General features: G+C 42.1%; 10 non-coding genes across 10 annotated transcripts; all 10 read right to left on the reverse strand.

Annotated features, from left to right (window-relative positions):
• Window positions 1-682: 682 nt before the first annotated feature.
• Window positions 683-755, reverse strand: trnak-cuu (transfer RNA lysine (anticodon CUU)). Its single transcript has one exon. It is a non-coding gene; the product is annotated as a tRNA-Lys (tRNA).
• Window positions 756-1,128: 373 nt separating this feature from the next.
• On the reverse strand, window positions 1,129-1,202 carry trnan-guu (transfer RNA asparagine (anticodon GUU)). The gene has a single exon. It is a non-coding gene; the product is annotated as a tRNA-Asn (tRNA).
• A 1,377-nt stretch (window positions 1,203-2,579) lies between these two features.
• On the reverse strand, window positions 2,580-2,652 carry trnak-cuu (transfer RNA lysine (anticodon CUU)). Its single transcript has one exon. It is a non-coding gene; the product is annotated as a tRNA-Lys (tRNA).
• A 2,164-nt stretch (window positions 2,653-4,816) lies between these two features.
• Window positions 4,817-4,889, reverse strand: trnak-cuu (transfer RNA lysine (anticodon CUU)). The gene has a single exon. It is a non-coding gene; the product is annotated as a tRNA-Lys (tRNA).
• Window positions 4,890-7,055: 2,166 nt separating this feature from the next.
• trnak-cuu (transfer RNA lysine (anticodon CUU)) lies at window positions 7,056-7,128 on the reverse strand. Its single transcript has one exon. It is a non-coding gene; the product is annotated as a tRNA-Lys (tRNA).
• A 1,796-nt stretch (window positions 7,129-8,924) lies between these two features.
• Window positions 8,925-8,997, reverse strand: trnak-cuu (transfer RNA lysine (anticodon CUU)). The gene has a single exon. It is a non-coding gene; the product is annotated as a tRNA-Lys (tRNA).
• Window positions 8,998-9,370: 373 nt separating this feature from the next.
• Window positions 9,371-9,444, reverse strand: trnan-guu (transfer RNA asparagine (anticodon GUU)). The gene has a single exon. It is a non-coding gene; the product is annotated as a tRNA-Asn (tRNA).
• A 693-nt stretch (window positions 9,445-10,137) lies between these two features.
• trnak-cuu (transfer RNA lysine (anticodon CUU)) lies at window positions 10,138-10,210 on the reverse strand. The gene has a single exon. It is a non-coding gene; the product is annotated as a tRNA-Lys (tRNA).
• Window positions 10,211-10,583: 373 nt separating this feature from the next.
• On the reverse strand, window positions 10,584-10,657 carry trnan-guu (transfer RNA asparagine (anticodon GUU)). The gene has a single exon. It is a non-coding gene; the product is annotated as a tRNA-Asn (tRNA).
• A 1,385-nt stretch (window positions 10,658-12,042) lies between these two features.
• Window positions 12,043-12,115, reverse strand: trnak-cuu (transfer RNA lysine (anticodon CUU)). The gene has a single exon. It is a non-coding gene; the product is annotated as a tRNA-Lys (tRNA).
• Between the last annotated feature and the right edge of the window lie 385 nt (window positions 12,116-12,500).

The raw sequence follows: 12,500 nt of genomic DNA on the forward strand, positions 1-12,500 counted from the left end.
TAGCTAAAAGTTAAACCCAACGTGGAGCTCAAGCCCATGACACTGTGCTTAAAAGTCTCATGCTCTACCACTGTTTCTCTCTCGGCTTATATGCCATTTTTGGTATATCTTCAAAGTACATGCCTGAAATGAGTCTTTCTTTTTTTTTTTTTTTTCGGCATTTGTCTTTGCACACTTCTGTACACTGTGTGATGAAACATTTGAGGATTTGACAAGTCAGTCCTGTAATTAGTCAACCAAAATGTCAGAACATTGGTATGTGTAAAGAAATGCAAATGCTTTGGAATGAGATTTGATTCCACTTTGCTTGTTTCACTACTCCACCTGCAATAAGGGGATGTCCCAATGCTCAGGCTACGCCTTGTGTGTTACTTAAAATCTATCTTCATCCTGGGTAGGCTTGAAACAACAGACTAACACCAAGGAGTCAGGTGAATAGTCACCTTCTGGGTTATGATGTGGCAATCAACAGCATGTGCCTCATATGTGAAAAGGGATTGAAAGGAGACTTGGAGAGACCTATTGGTTAATGGGGATTGTTAAACACAGCAGCACTGTGCTTCATTTTTGTGATATTGATTTGGAAGCGGATAGATTGATATTTATTCACCATTCTCTCTAGTCAGAGAGTGTTTTAATGGCTGGAGATCTTGCACATACCTGTGACAATAGCTAATAGTGACGCTCAACGTGGGGCTCGAACCCACGACCCTGAGATTAAGAGTCTCATGCTCTACCGACTGAGCTAGCCAGGCCTACGGAAGTCTCTGTGTGATGTCATTTATTTGCAAATCCTCAAAGTACATGCTTGAAATGAAACATCCCATTTTACAATGGAACTTCCAATGAAATGTTGGGTTTAAGACTAGGACCAGGCTAAGATTTACTTTTATTTGTTTCTCTGGCATTTGTCTTTCCACACTTCTGTACACTGTGTAATGAAACATTTGAGGATTTGACAAGTCAGTCCTGTAAATGGTCAATCAAAATGTCAGAACATTGGTATAGAAAATGCAAAAGCATTAACATGAGATTTTCTTCCACTTTGTAGCTTTCGCTGCTCCACCTGCTATAATGTGAGGTCCATGTGCTCAGGCTATGCCTTTTGAGGAAATTAGAAGCACTCTTCGTCCCTGGGTGGGCTTGAACCACCAACCTTTCGGTTAACAGCCGAACGCGCTAACCGATTGCGCCACAGAGACACATGAGGTACCACCTTCAGGATTACGATGTGGCAGTCAATGGCATGTGTGTCATACTTGATGGGTTCCAACTGAGACAGATTGGTTAGTGGGGATTGTTAAACACATTAACAGCAGCACCTTAGCACTGTGCTTCTTTTTAGAGATAGTACTTTGGAAGCAGATAGCTGGAGACCTGTTACCTGTTCTGAATTTCTGGACAAGTTCCCAGAAATGTTGCCGTTCTCTCTAGTCAGTGAGTGTTTGCATGGCAGGGAGGATACATTTGCACTAGTATCACATACCTGTGGCGATAGCTAAAAGTTAAACCCAACGTGGAGCTCAAGCCCATGACACTCTGCTTTAAAGTCTCATGCTCTACCACCGTTTCTCTCTCGGCTTATATGCCAAATGAGTGTTTCTTTTATTTGTTTTTCCGGCATTAACATGAGATTTTCTTCCACTTTGTTGCTTTCGCTGCTCCACCTGCTATAATGTGAGGTCCATCTGCTCAGGCTATGCCTTTTGTGGCAATTAAAAGCACCACAGAGACCTATTGGTTAATGGGGATTGTTAAACACAGCAGCACTGTGCTTCATTTTTGTGATATTGCTTTGGAAGCAGATAGATTGATATTTATTCACCATTCACTCTAGTCAGAGAGTGTTTGCATGGCAGGGAGGATACATTTGCACTAGTACCACATACCTGTGGCGATAGCTAAAAGTTAAACCCAACGTGGAGCTCAAGCCCATGACACTGTGCTTAAAAGTCTCATGCTCTACCACTGTTTCTCTCTCGGCTTATATGCCATTTTTGGTATATCTTCAAAGTACATGCCTGAAATGAGTCTTTCTTTTTTTTTTTTTTTCGGCATTTGTCTTTGCACACTTCTGTACACTGTGTGATGAAACATTTGAGGATTTGACAAGTCAGTCCTGTAATTAGTCAACCAAAATGTCAGAACATTGGTATGTGTAAAGAAATGCAAATGCTTTGGAATGAGATTTTATTCCACTTTGCTTGTTTCACTACTCCACCTGCAATAAGGGGATGTCCCAATGCTCAGGCTACGCCTTGTGTGTTACTTAAAATCTATCTTCATCCTGGGTAGGCTTGAAACAACAGACTAACACCAAGGAGTCAGGTGAATAGTCACCTTCTGGGTTATGATGTGGCAATCAACAGCATGTGCCTCATATGTGAAAAGGGATTGAAAGGAGACTTGGAGAGACCTATTGGTTTATGGGGATTGTTAAACACAGCAGCACTGTGCTTCATTTTTGTGATATTGATTTGGAAGCGGATAGATTGATATTTTTTCACCATTCTCTCTAGTCAGAGAGTGTTTTAATGGCTGGAGATCTTGCGCATACCTGTGACAATAGCTAATAGTTACGCCCAACGTGGGGCTCGAACCCACGACCCTGAGATTAAGAGTCTCATGCTCTACCGACTGAGCTAGCCAGGCCTACGTAAGTCTCTGTGTGATGTCATTTATTTGCAAATCCTCAAAGTACATGCTTGAAATGAAACATCCCATTTTACAATGGAACTTCCAATGAAATGTTGGGTTTAAGACTAGGACCAGGCTAAGATTTACTTTTATTTGTTTCTCTGGCATTTGTCTTTCCACACTTCTGTACACTGTGTAATGAAACATTTGAGGATTTGACAAGTCATTCCTGTAAATGGTCAATCAAAATGTCAGAACATTGGTATAGAAAATGCAAAAGCATTAACATGAGATTTTCTTCCACTTTGTTGCTTTTGCTGCTCCACCTGCTATAATGTGAGGTCCATGTGCTCAGGCTGCACCTTTTGAGGAAATTAGAAGCACTCTTCGTCCCTGGGTGGGCTTGAACCACCAACCTTTCGGTTAACAGCCGAACAGCTAACCGATTATGCCACAGAGACACATGAGGTACCACCTTCAGGATTACGATGTGGCAGTCAATGGCATGTGTGTCATACTTGATGGGTTCGAACTGAGACAGATTGGTTAGTGGGGATTGTTAAACACATTAACAGCAGCACCTTAGCACTGTGCTTCTTTTTAGAGATAGTACTTTGGAAGCAGATAGCTGGAGACCTGTTACCTGTTCTGAATTTCTGGACAAGTTCCCAGAAATGTTGCCGTTCTCTCTAGTCAGTGAGTGTTTGCATGGCAGGGAGGATACATTTGCACTAGTACCACATACCTGTGGCGATAGCTAAAAGTTAAACCCAACGTGGAGCTCAAGCCCATGACACTCTGCTTTAAAGTCTCATGCTCTACCACCGTTTCTCTCTCGGCTTATATGCCAAATGAGTGTTTCTTTTATTTGTTTTTCCGGCATTAACATGAGATTTTCTTCCACTTTGTTGCTTTCGCTGCTCCACCTGCTATAATGTGAGGTCCATCTGCTCAGGCTATGCCTTTTGTGGCAATTAAAAGCACCACAGAGACCTATTGGTTAATGGGGATTGTTAAACACAGCAGCACTGTGCTTCATTTTTGTGATATTGCTTTGGAAGCAGATAGATTGATATTTATTCACCATTCACTCTAGTCAGAGAGTGTTTGCATGGCAGGGAGGATACATTTGCACTAGTACCACATACCTGTGGCGATAGCTAAAAGTTAAACCCAACGTGGAGCTCAAGCCCATGACACTGTGCTTAAAAGTCTCATGCTCTACCACTGTTTCTCTCTCGGCAGTCAATGGCATGTGTGTCATACTTGATGGGTTCGAACTGAGACAGATTGGTTAGTGGGGATTGTTAAACACATTAACAGCAGCACCTTAGCACTGTGCTTCTTTTTAGAGATAGTACTTTGGAAGCAGATAGCTGGAGACCTGTTACCTGTTCTGAATTTCTGGACAAGTTCCCAGAAATGTTGCCGTTCTCTCTAGTCAGTGAGTGTTTGCACGGCAGGGAGGATACATTTGCACTAGTACCACATACCTGTGGCGATAGCTAAAAGTTAAACCCAACGTGGAGCTCAAGCCCATGACACTGTGCTTAAAAGTCTCATGCTCTACCACTGTTTCTCTCTCGGCTAATATGCCATTTTTGGTATATCTTCAAAGTACATGCCTGAAATGAGTCTTTCTTTTTTTTTTTTCGGCATTTGTCTTTGCACACTTCTGTACACTGTGTGATGAAACATTTGAGGATTTGACAAGTCAGTCCTGTAATTAGTCAACCAAAATGTCAGAACATTGGTATGTGTAAAGAAATGCAAATGCTTTGGAATGAGATTTTATTCCACTTTGCTTGTTTCACTACTCCACCTGCAATAAGGGATGTCCCAATGCTCAGGCTACGCCTTGTGTGTTACTTAAAATCTATCTTCATCCTGGGTAGGCTTGAAACAACAGACTAACACCAAGGAGTCAGGTGAATAGTCACCTTCTGGGTTATGATGTGGCAATCAACAGCATGTGCCTCATATGTGAAAAGGGATTGAAAGGAGACTTGGAGAGACCTATTGGTTAATGGGGATTGTTAAACACAGCAGCACTGTGCTTCATTTTTGTGATATTGATTTGGAAGCGGATAGATTGATATTTATTCACCATTCTCTCTAGTCAGAGAGTGTTTTAATGGCTGGAGATCTTGCACATACCTGTGACAATAGCTAATAGTGACGCTCAACGTGGGGCTCGAACCCACGACCCTGAGATTAAGAGTCTCATGCTCTACCGACTGAGCTAGCCAGGCCTTCATAAGTCTCTGTGTGATGTCATTTATTTGCAAATCCTCAAAGTACATGCTTGAAATGAAACATCCCATTTTACAATGGAACTTCCAATGAAATGTTGGGTTTAAGACTAGGACCAGGCTAAGATTTACTTTTATTTGTTTCTCTGGCATTTGTCTTTCCACACTTCTGTACACTGTGTAATGAAACATTTGAGGATTTGACAAGTCAGTCCTGTAAATGGTCAACCAAAATGTCAGAACATTGGTATAGAAAATGCAAAAGCATTAACATGAGATTTTCTTCCACTTTGTTGCTTTTGCTGCTCCACCTGCTATAATGTGAGGTCCATGTGCTCAGGCTGCACCTTTTGAGGAAATTAGAAGCACTCTTCGTCCCTGGGTGGGCTTGAACCACCAACCTTTCGGTTAACAGCCGAACAGCTAACCGATTAGCGCCACAGAGACACATGAGGTACCACCTTCAGGATTACGATGTGGCAGTCAATGGCATGTGTGTCATACTTGATGGGTTCGAACTGAGACAGATTGGTTAGTGGGGATTGTTAAACACATTAACAGCAGCACCTTAGCACTGTGCTTCTTTTTAGAGATAGTACTTTGGAAGCAGATAGCTGGAGACCTGTTACCTGTTCTGAATTTCTGGACAAGTTCCCAGAAATGTTGCCGTTCTCTCTAGTCAGTGAGTGTTTGCATGGCAGGGAGGATACATTTGCACTAGTACCACATACCTGTGGCGATAGCTAAAAGTTAAACCCAACGTGGAGCTCAAGCCCATGACACTCTGCTTTAAAGTCTCATGCTCTACCACCGTTTCTCTCTCGGCTTATATGCCAAATGAGTGTTTCTTTTATTTGTTTTTCCGGCATTAACATGAGATTTTCTTCCACTTTGTTGCTTTCGCTGCTCCACCTGCTATAATGTGAGGTCCATCTGCTCAGGCTATGCCTTTTGTGGCAATTAAAAGCACCACAGAGACCTATTGGTTAATGGGGATTGTTAAACACAGCAGCACTGTGCTTCATTTTTGTGATATTGCTTTGGAAGCAGATAGATTGATATTTATTCACCATTCACTCTAGTCAGAGAGTGTTTGCATGGCAGGGAGGATACATTTGCACTAGTACCACATACCTGTGGCGATAGCTAAAAGTTAAACCCAACGTGGAGCTCAAGCCCATGACACTGTGCTTAAAAGTCTCATGCTCTACCACTGTTTCTCTCTCGGCAGTCAATGGCATGTGTGTCATACTTGATGGGTTCGAACTGAGACAGATTGGTTAGTGGGGATTGTTAAACACATTAACAGCAGCACCTTAGCACTGTGCTTCTTTTTAGAGATAGTACTTTGGAAGCAGATAGCTGGAGACCTGTTACCTGTTCTGAATTTCTGGACAAGTTCCCAGAAATGTTGCCGCTCTCTCTAGTCAGTGAGTGTTTGCACGGCAGGGAGGATACATTTGCACTAGTACCACATACCTGTGGCGATAGCTAAAAGTTAAACCCAACGTGGAGCTCAAGCCCATGACACTGTGCTTAAAAGTCTCATGCTCTACCACTGTTTCTCTCTCGGCTAATATGCCATTTTTGGTATATCTTCAAAGTACATGCCTGAAATGAGTCTTTCTTTTTTTTTTTTCGGCATTTGTCTTTGCACACTTCTGTACACTGTGTGATGAAACATTTGAGGATTTGACAAGTCAGTCCTGTAATTAGTCAACCAAAATGTCAGAACATTGGTATGTGTAAAGAAATGCAAATGCTTTGGAATGAGATTTTATTCCACTTTGCTTGTTTCACTACTCCACCTGCAATAAGGGGATGTCCCAATGCTCAGGCTACGCCTTGTGTGTTACTTAAAATCTATCTTCATCCTGGGTAGGCTTGAAACAACAGACTAACACCAAGGAGTCAGGTGAATAGTCACCTTCTGGGTTATGATGTGGCAATCAACAGCATGTGCCTCATATGTGAAAAGGGATTGAAAGGAGACTTGGAGAGACCTATTGGTTAATGGGGATTGTTAAACACAGCAGCACTGTGCTTCATTTTTGTGATATTGATTTGGAAGCGGATAGATTGATATTTATTCACCATTCTCTCTAGTCAGAGAGTGTTTTAATGGCTGGAGATCTTGCACATACCTGTGACAATAGCTAATAGTGACGCTCAACGTGGGGCTCGAACCCACGACCCTGAGATTAAGAGTCTCATGCTCTACCGACTGAGCTAGCCAGGCCTTCACAAGTCTCTGTGTGATGTCATTTATTTGCAAATCCTCAAAGTACATGCTTGAAATGAAACATCCCATTTTACAATGGAACTTCCAATGAAATGTTGGGTTTAAGACTAGGACCAGGCTAAGATTTACTTTTATTTGTTTCTCTGGCATTTGTCTTTCCACACTTCTGTACACTGTGTAATGAAACATTTGAGGATTTGACAAGTCAGTCCTGTAAATGGTCAACCAAAATGTCAGAACATTGGTATAGAAAATGCAAAAGCATTAACATGAGATTTTCTTCCACTTTGTTGCTTTCGCTGCTCCACCTGCTATAATGTGAGGTCCATGTGCTCAGGCTACCTTTGAGGAAATTAGAAGCACTTCGTCCCTGGTGGCTTGAACCACCAACCTTCGTTAACAGCCAACGCTAACCGATTGCACAGAGACACATGAGGTACCACCTTCAGGATTACGATGTGGCAGTCAATGGCATGTGTCATACTTGATGGGTTCGAACTGAGACAGATTGGTTAGTGGGATTAAACACATTAACAGCAGCACCTTAGCACTGTGCTTCTTTTAGAGATAGTACTTTGGAAGCAGATAGCTGGAGACCTGTTACTGTTCTGAATTTCTGACAAGTTCCCAGAAATGTTGCGCTCTCTAGTCAGTGAGTGTTTGCATGGCAGGGAGGATACATTTGCACTAGTACCACATACCTGTGGCGATAGCTAAAAGTTAAACCCAACGTGGAGCTCAAGCCCATGACACTCTGCTTTAAAGTCTCATGCTCTACCACCGTTTCTCTCTCGGCTTATATGCCAAATGAGTGTTTCTTTTATTTGTTTTTCCGGCATTAACATGAGATTTTCTTCCACTTTGTTGCTTTCGCTGCTCCACCTGCTATAATGTGAGGTCCATCTGCTCAGGCTATGCCTTTTGTGGCAATTAAAAGCACCACAGAGACCTATTGGTTAATGGGGATTGTTAAACACAGCAGCACTGTGCTTCATTTTTGTGATATTGCTTTGGAAGCAGATAGATTGATATTTATTCACCAATCACTCTAGTCAGAGAGTGTTTGCATGGCAGGGAGGATACATTTGCACTAGTACCACATACCTGTGGCGATAGCTAAAAGTTAAACCCAACGTGGAGCTCAAGCCCATGACACTGTGTTTAAAAGTTTCATGCTCTACCACTGTTTCTCTCTCGGCTTATATGCCATTTTTTGGTATATCTTCAAAGTACATGCCTGAAATGAGTCTTTTTTTTTTTTTTTCTCGGCATTTGTCTTTGCACACTTCTGTACACTGTGTGATGAAACATTTGAGGATTTGACAAGTCAGTCCTGTAATTAGTCAACCAAAATGTCAGAACATTGGTATGTGTAAAGAAATGCAAATGCTTTGGAATGAGATTTTATTCCACTTTGCTTGTTTCACTACTCCACCTGCAATAAGGGGATGTCCCAATGCTCAGGCTACGCCTTGTGTGTTACTTAATATCTATCTTCATCCTGGGTAGGCTTGAAACAACAGACTAACACCAAGGAGTCAGGTGAATAGTCACCTTCTAGGTTATGATGTGGCAATCAACAGCATGTGCCTCACATGTGAAAAGGGATTGAAAGGAGACTTGGCGAGACCTATTGGTTAATGGGGATTGTTAAACACAGCAGCACTGTGCTTCATTTTTGTGATATTGATTTGGAAGCGGATAGATTGCTATTTATTCACCATTCTCTCTAGTCAGAGAGTGTTTTAATGGCTGGAGATCTTGCACATACCTGTGACAATAGCTAAGAGTGACGCCCAACGTGGGGCTTGAACCCACGACCCTGAGATTAAGAGTCTCATGCTCTACCGACTGAGCTAGCCAGGCCTTCACAAGTCTCTGTGTGATGTCATTTATTTGCAAATCCTCAAAGTACATGCTTGAAATGAAACATCCCATTTTACGATGGAACTTCCAATGAAATGTTGGGTTTAAGACTAGGACCAGGCTAAGATTTACTTTTATTTGTTTCTCTGGCATTTGTCTTTCCACACTTCTGTACACTGTGTAATGAAACATTTGAGGATTTGACAAGTCAGTCCTGTAAATGGTCAATCAAAATGTCAGAACATTGGTATAGAAAATGCAAAAGCATTAACATGAGATTTTCTTCCACTTTGTTGCTTTCGCTGCTCCACCTGCTATAATGTGAGGTCCATGTGCTCAGGCTGCACCTTTTGAGGAAATTAGAAGCACTCTTCGTCCCTGGGTGGGCTTGAACCACCAACCTTTCGGTTAACAGCCGAACGCGCTAACCGATTGCGCCACAGAGACACATGAGGTATCACCTTCAGGATTACGATGTGGCAGTCAATGGCATGTGTCATACTTGATGGGTTCGAACTGAGACAGATTGGTTAGTGGGGATTGTTAAACACATTAACAGCAGCACCTTAGCACTGTGCTTCTTTTTAGAGATAGTAGTTTGGAAGCAGATAGCTGGAGACCTGTTACCTGTTCTGAATTTCTGGACAAGTTCCCAGAAATGTTGCCGTTCTCTCTAGTCAGAGAGTGTTTGCATGGCAGGGAGGATACATTTGCACTAGTACCACATACCTGTGGCGATAGCTAAAAGTTAAACCCAACGTGGAGCTCAAGCCCATGACACTCTGCTTTAAAGTCTCATGCTCTACCACCGTTTCTCTCTCGGCTTATATGCCAAATGAGTGTTTCTTTTATTTGTTTTTCCGGCATTAACATGAGATTTTCTTCCACTTTGTTGCTTTCGCTGCTCCACCTGCTATAATGTGAGGTCCATCTGCTCAGGCTATGCCTTTTGTGGCAATTAAAAGCACCACAGAGACCTATTGGTTAATGGGGATTGTTAAACACAGCAGCACTGTGCTTCATTTTTGTGATATTGATTTGGAAGCGGATAGATTGATATTTATTCACCATTCTCTCTAGTCAGAGAGTGTTTTAATGGCTGGAGATCTTGCACATACCTGTGACAATAGCTAATAGTGACGCCCAACGTGGGGCTCAAACCCACGCCCCTGAGATTAAGAGTCTCATGCTCTACTGACTGAGCTAGCCAGGCCTACATAAGTTTCTGTGTGATGTCATTTATTTGCAAATCCTCAAAGTACATGCTTGAAATGAAACATCCCATTTTACAATGGAACTTCCAATGAAATGTTGGGTTAAAGGCTAGGACCAGGCTAACATTTACTTTTATTTGTTTCTCTGGCATTTGTCTTTCCACACTTCTGTACACTGTGTAATGAAACATTTGAGGATTTGACAAGTCAGTCCTGTAAATGGTCAATCAAAATGTCAGAACATTGGTATAGAAAATGCAAAAGCATTAACATGAGATTTTCTTCCACTTTGTTGCTTTCGCTGCTCCACCTGCTATAATGTGAGGTCCATGTGCTCAGGCTACGCCTTTTGAGGAAATTAGAAGCACTCTTCGTCCCTGGGTGGGCTTGAACCACCAACCTTTCGGTTAACAGCCGAACACGCTAACCGATTACGCCACAGAGACACATGAGGTACCACCTTCAGGATTACGATGTGGCAGTCAATGGCATGTGTGTCATACTTGATGGGTTCGAACTGAGACAGATTGGTTAGTGGGGATTGTTAAACACATTAACAGCAGCACCTTAGCACTGTGCTTCTTTTTAGAGATAGTACTTTGGAAGCAGATAGCTGGAGACCTGTTACCTGTTCTGAATTTCTGGACAAGTTCCCAGAAATGTTGCCGTTCTCTCTAGTCAGTGAGTGTTTGCATGGCAGGGAGGATACATTTGCACTAGTACCACATACCTGTGGCGATAGCTAAAAGTTAAACCCAACGTGGAGCTCAAGCCCATGACACTCTGCTTTAAAGTCTCATGCTCTACCACCGTTTCTCTCTCGGCTTATATGCCAAATGAGTGTTTCTTTTATTTGTTTTTCCGGCATTAACATGAGATTTTCTTCCACTTTGTTGCTTTCGCTGCTCCACCTGCTATAATGTGAGGTCCATCTGCTCAGGCTATGCCTTTTGTGGCAATTAAAAGCACCACAGAGACCTACTGGTTAATGGGGATTGTTAAACACAGCAGCACTGTGCTTCATTTTTGTGATATTGCTTTGGAAGCAGATAGATTGATATTTATTCACCATTCACTCTAGTCAGAGAGTGTTTGCATGGCAGGGAGGATACATTTGCACTAGTACCACATACCTGTGGCGATAGCTAAAAGTTAAACCCAACGTGGAGCTCAAGCCCATGACACTGTGCTTAAAAGTCTCATGCTCTACCACTGTTTCTCTCTCGGCTTATATGCCATTTTTTGGTATATCTTCAAAGTACATGCCTGAAATGAGTCTTTCTTTTTTATTTCTTTTTTTTTCTCGGCATTTGTCTTTGCACACTTCTGTACACTGTGTGATGAAACATTTGAGGATTTGACAAGTCAGTCCTGTAATTAGTCAACCAAAATGTCAGAACATTGGTATGTGTAAAGAAATGCAAATGCTTTGGAATGAGATTTTATTCCACTTTGCTTGTTTCACTACTCCACCTGCAATAAGGGGATGTCCCAATGCTCAGGCTACGCCTTGTGTGTTACTTAAAATCTATCTTCATCCTGGGTAGGCTTGAAACAACAGACTAACACCAAGGAGTCAGGTGAATAGTCACCTTCTGGGTTATGATGTGGCAATCAACAGCATGTGCCTCATATGTGAAAAGGGATTGAAAGGAGACTTGGAGAGACCTATTGGTTAATGGGGATTGTTAAACACAGCAGCACTGTGCTTCATTTTTGTGATATTGATTTGGAAGCGGATAGATTGATATTTATTCACCATTCTCTCTAGTCAGAGAGTGTTTTAATGGCTGGAGATCTTGCACATACCTGTGACAATAGCTAATAGTGACGCTCAACGTGGGGCTCGAACCCACGACCCTGAGATTAAGAGTCTCATGCTCTACCGACTGAGCTAGCCAGGCCTACATAAGTCTCTGTGTGATGTCATTTATTTGCAAATCCTCAAAGTACATGCTTGAAATGAAACATCCCATTTTACAATGGAACTTCCAATGAAATGTTGGGTTTAAGACTAGGACCAGGCTAAGATTTACTTTTATTTGTTTCTCTGGCATTTGTCTTTCCACACTTCTGTACACTGTGTAATGAAACATTTGAGGATTTGACAAGTCAGTCCTGTAAATGGTCAATCAAAATGTCAGAACATTGGTATAGAAAATGCAAAAGCATTAACATGAGATTTTCTTCCACTTTGTTGCTTTCGCTGCTCCACCTGCTATAATGTGAGGTCCATGTGCTCAGGCTACGCCTTTTGAGGAAATTAGAAGCACTCTTCGTCCCTGGGTG

The sequence above is a fragment of the Xyrauchen texanus genome, unplaced genomic scaffold (genome assembly GCF_025860055.1).
Source record: "Xyrauchen texanus isolate HMW12.3.18 unplaced genomic scaffold, RBS_HiC_50CHRs HiC_scaffold_259, whole genome shotgun sequence".
Lineage (NCBI taxonomy): Eukaryota > Metazoa > Chordata > Actinopteri > Cypriniformes > Catostomidae > Xyrauchen > Xyrauchen texanus.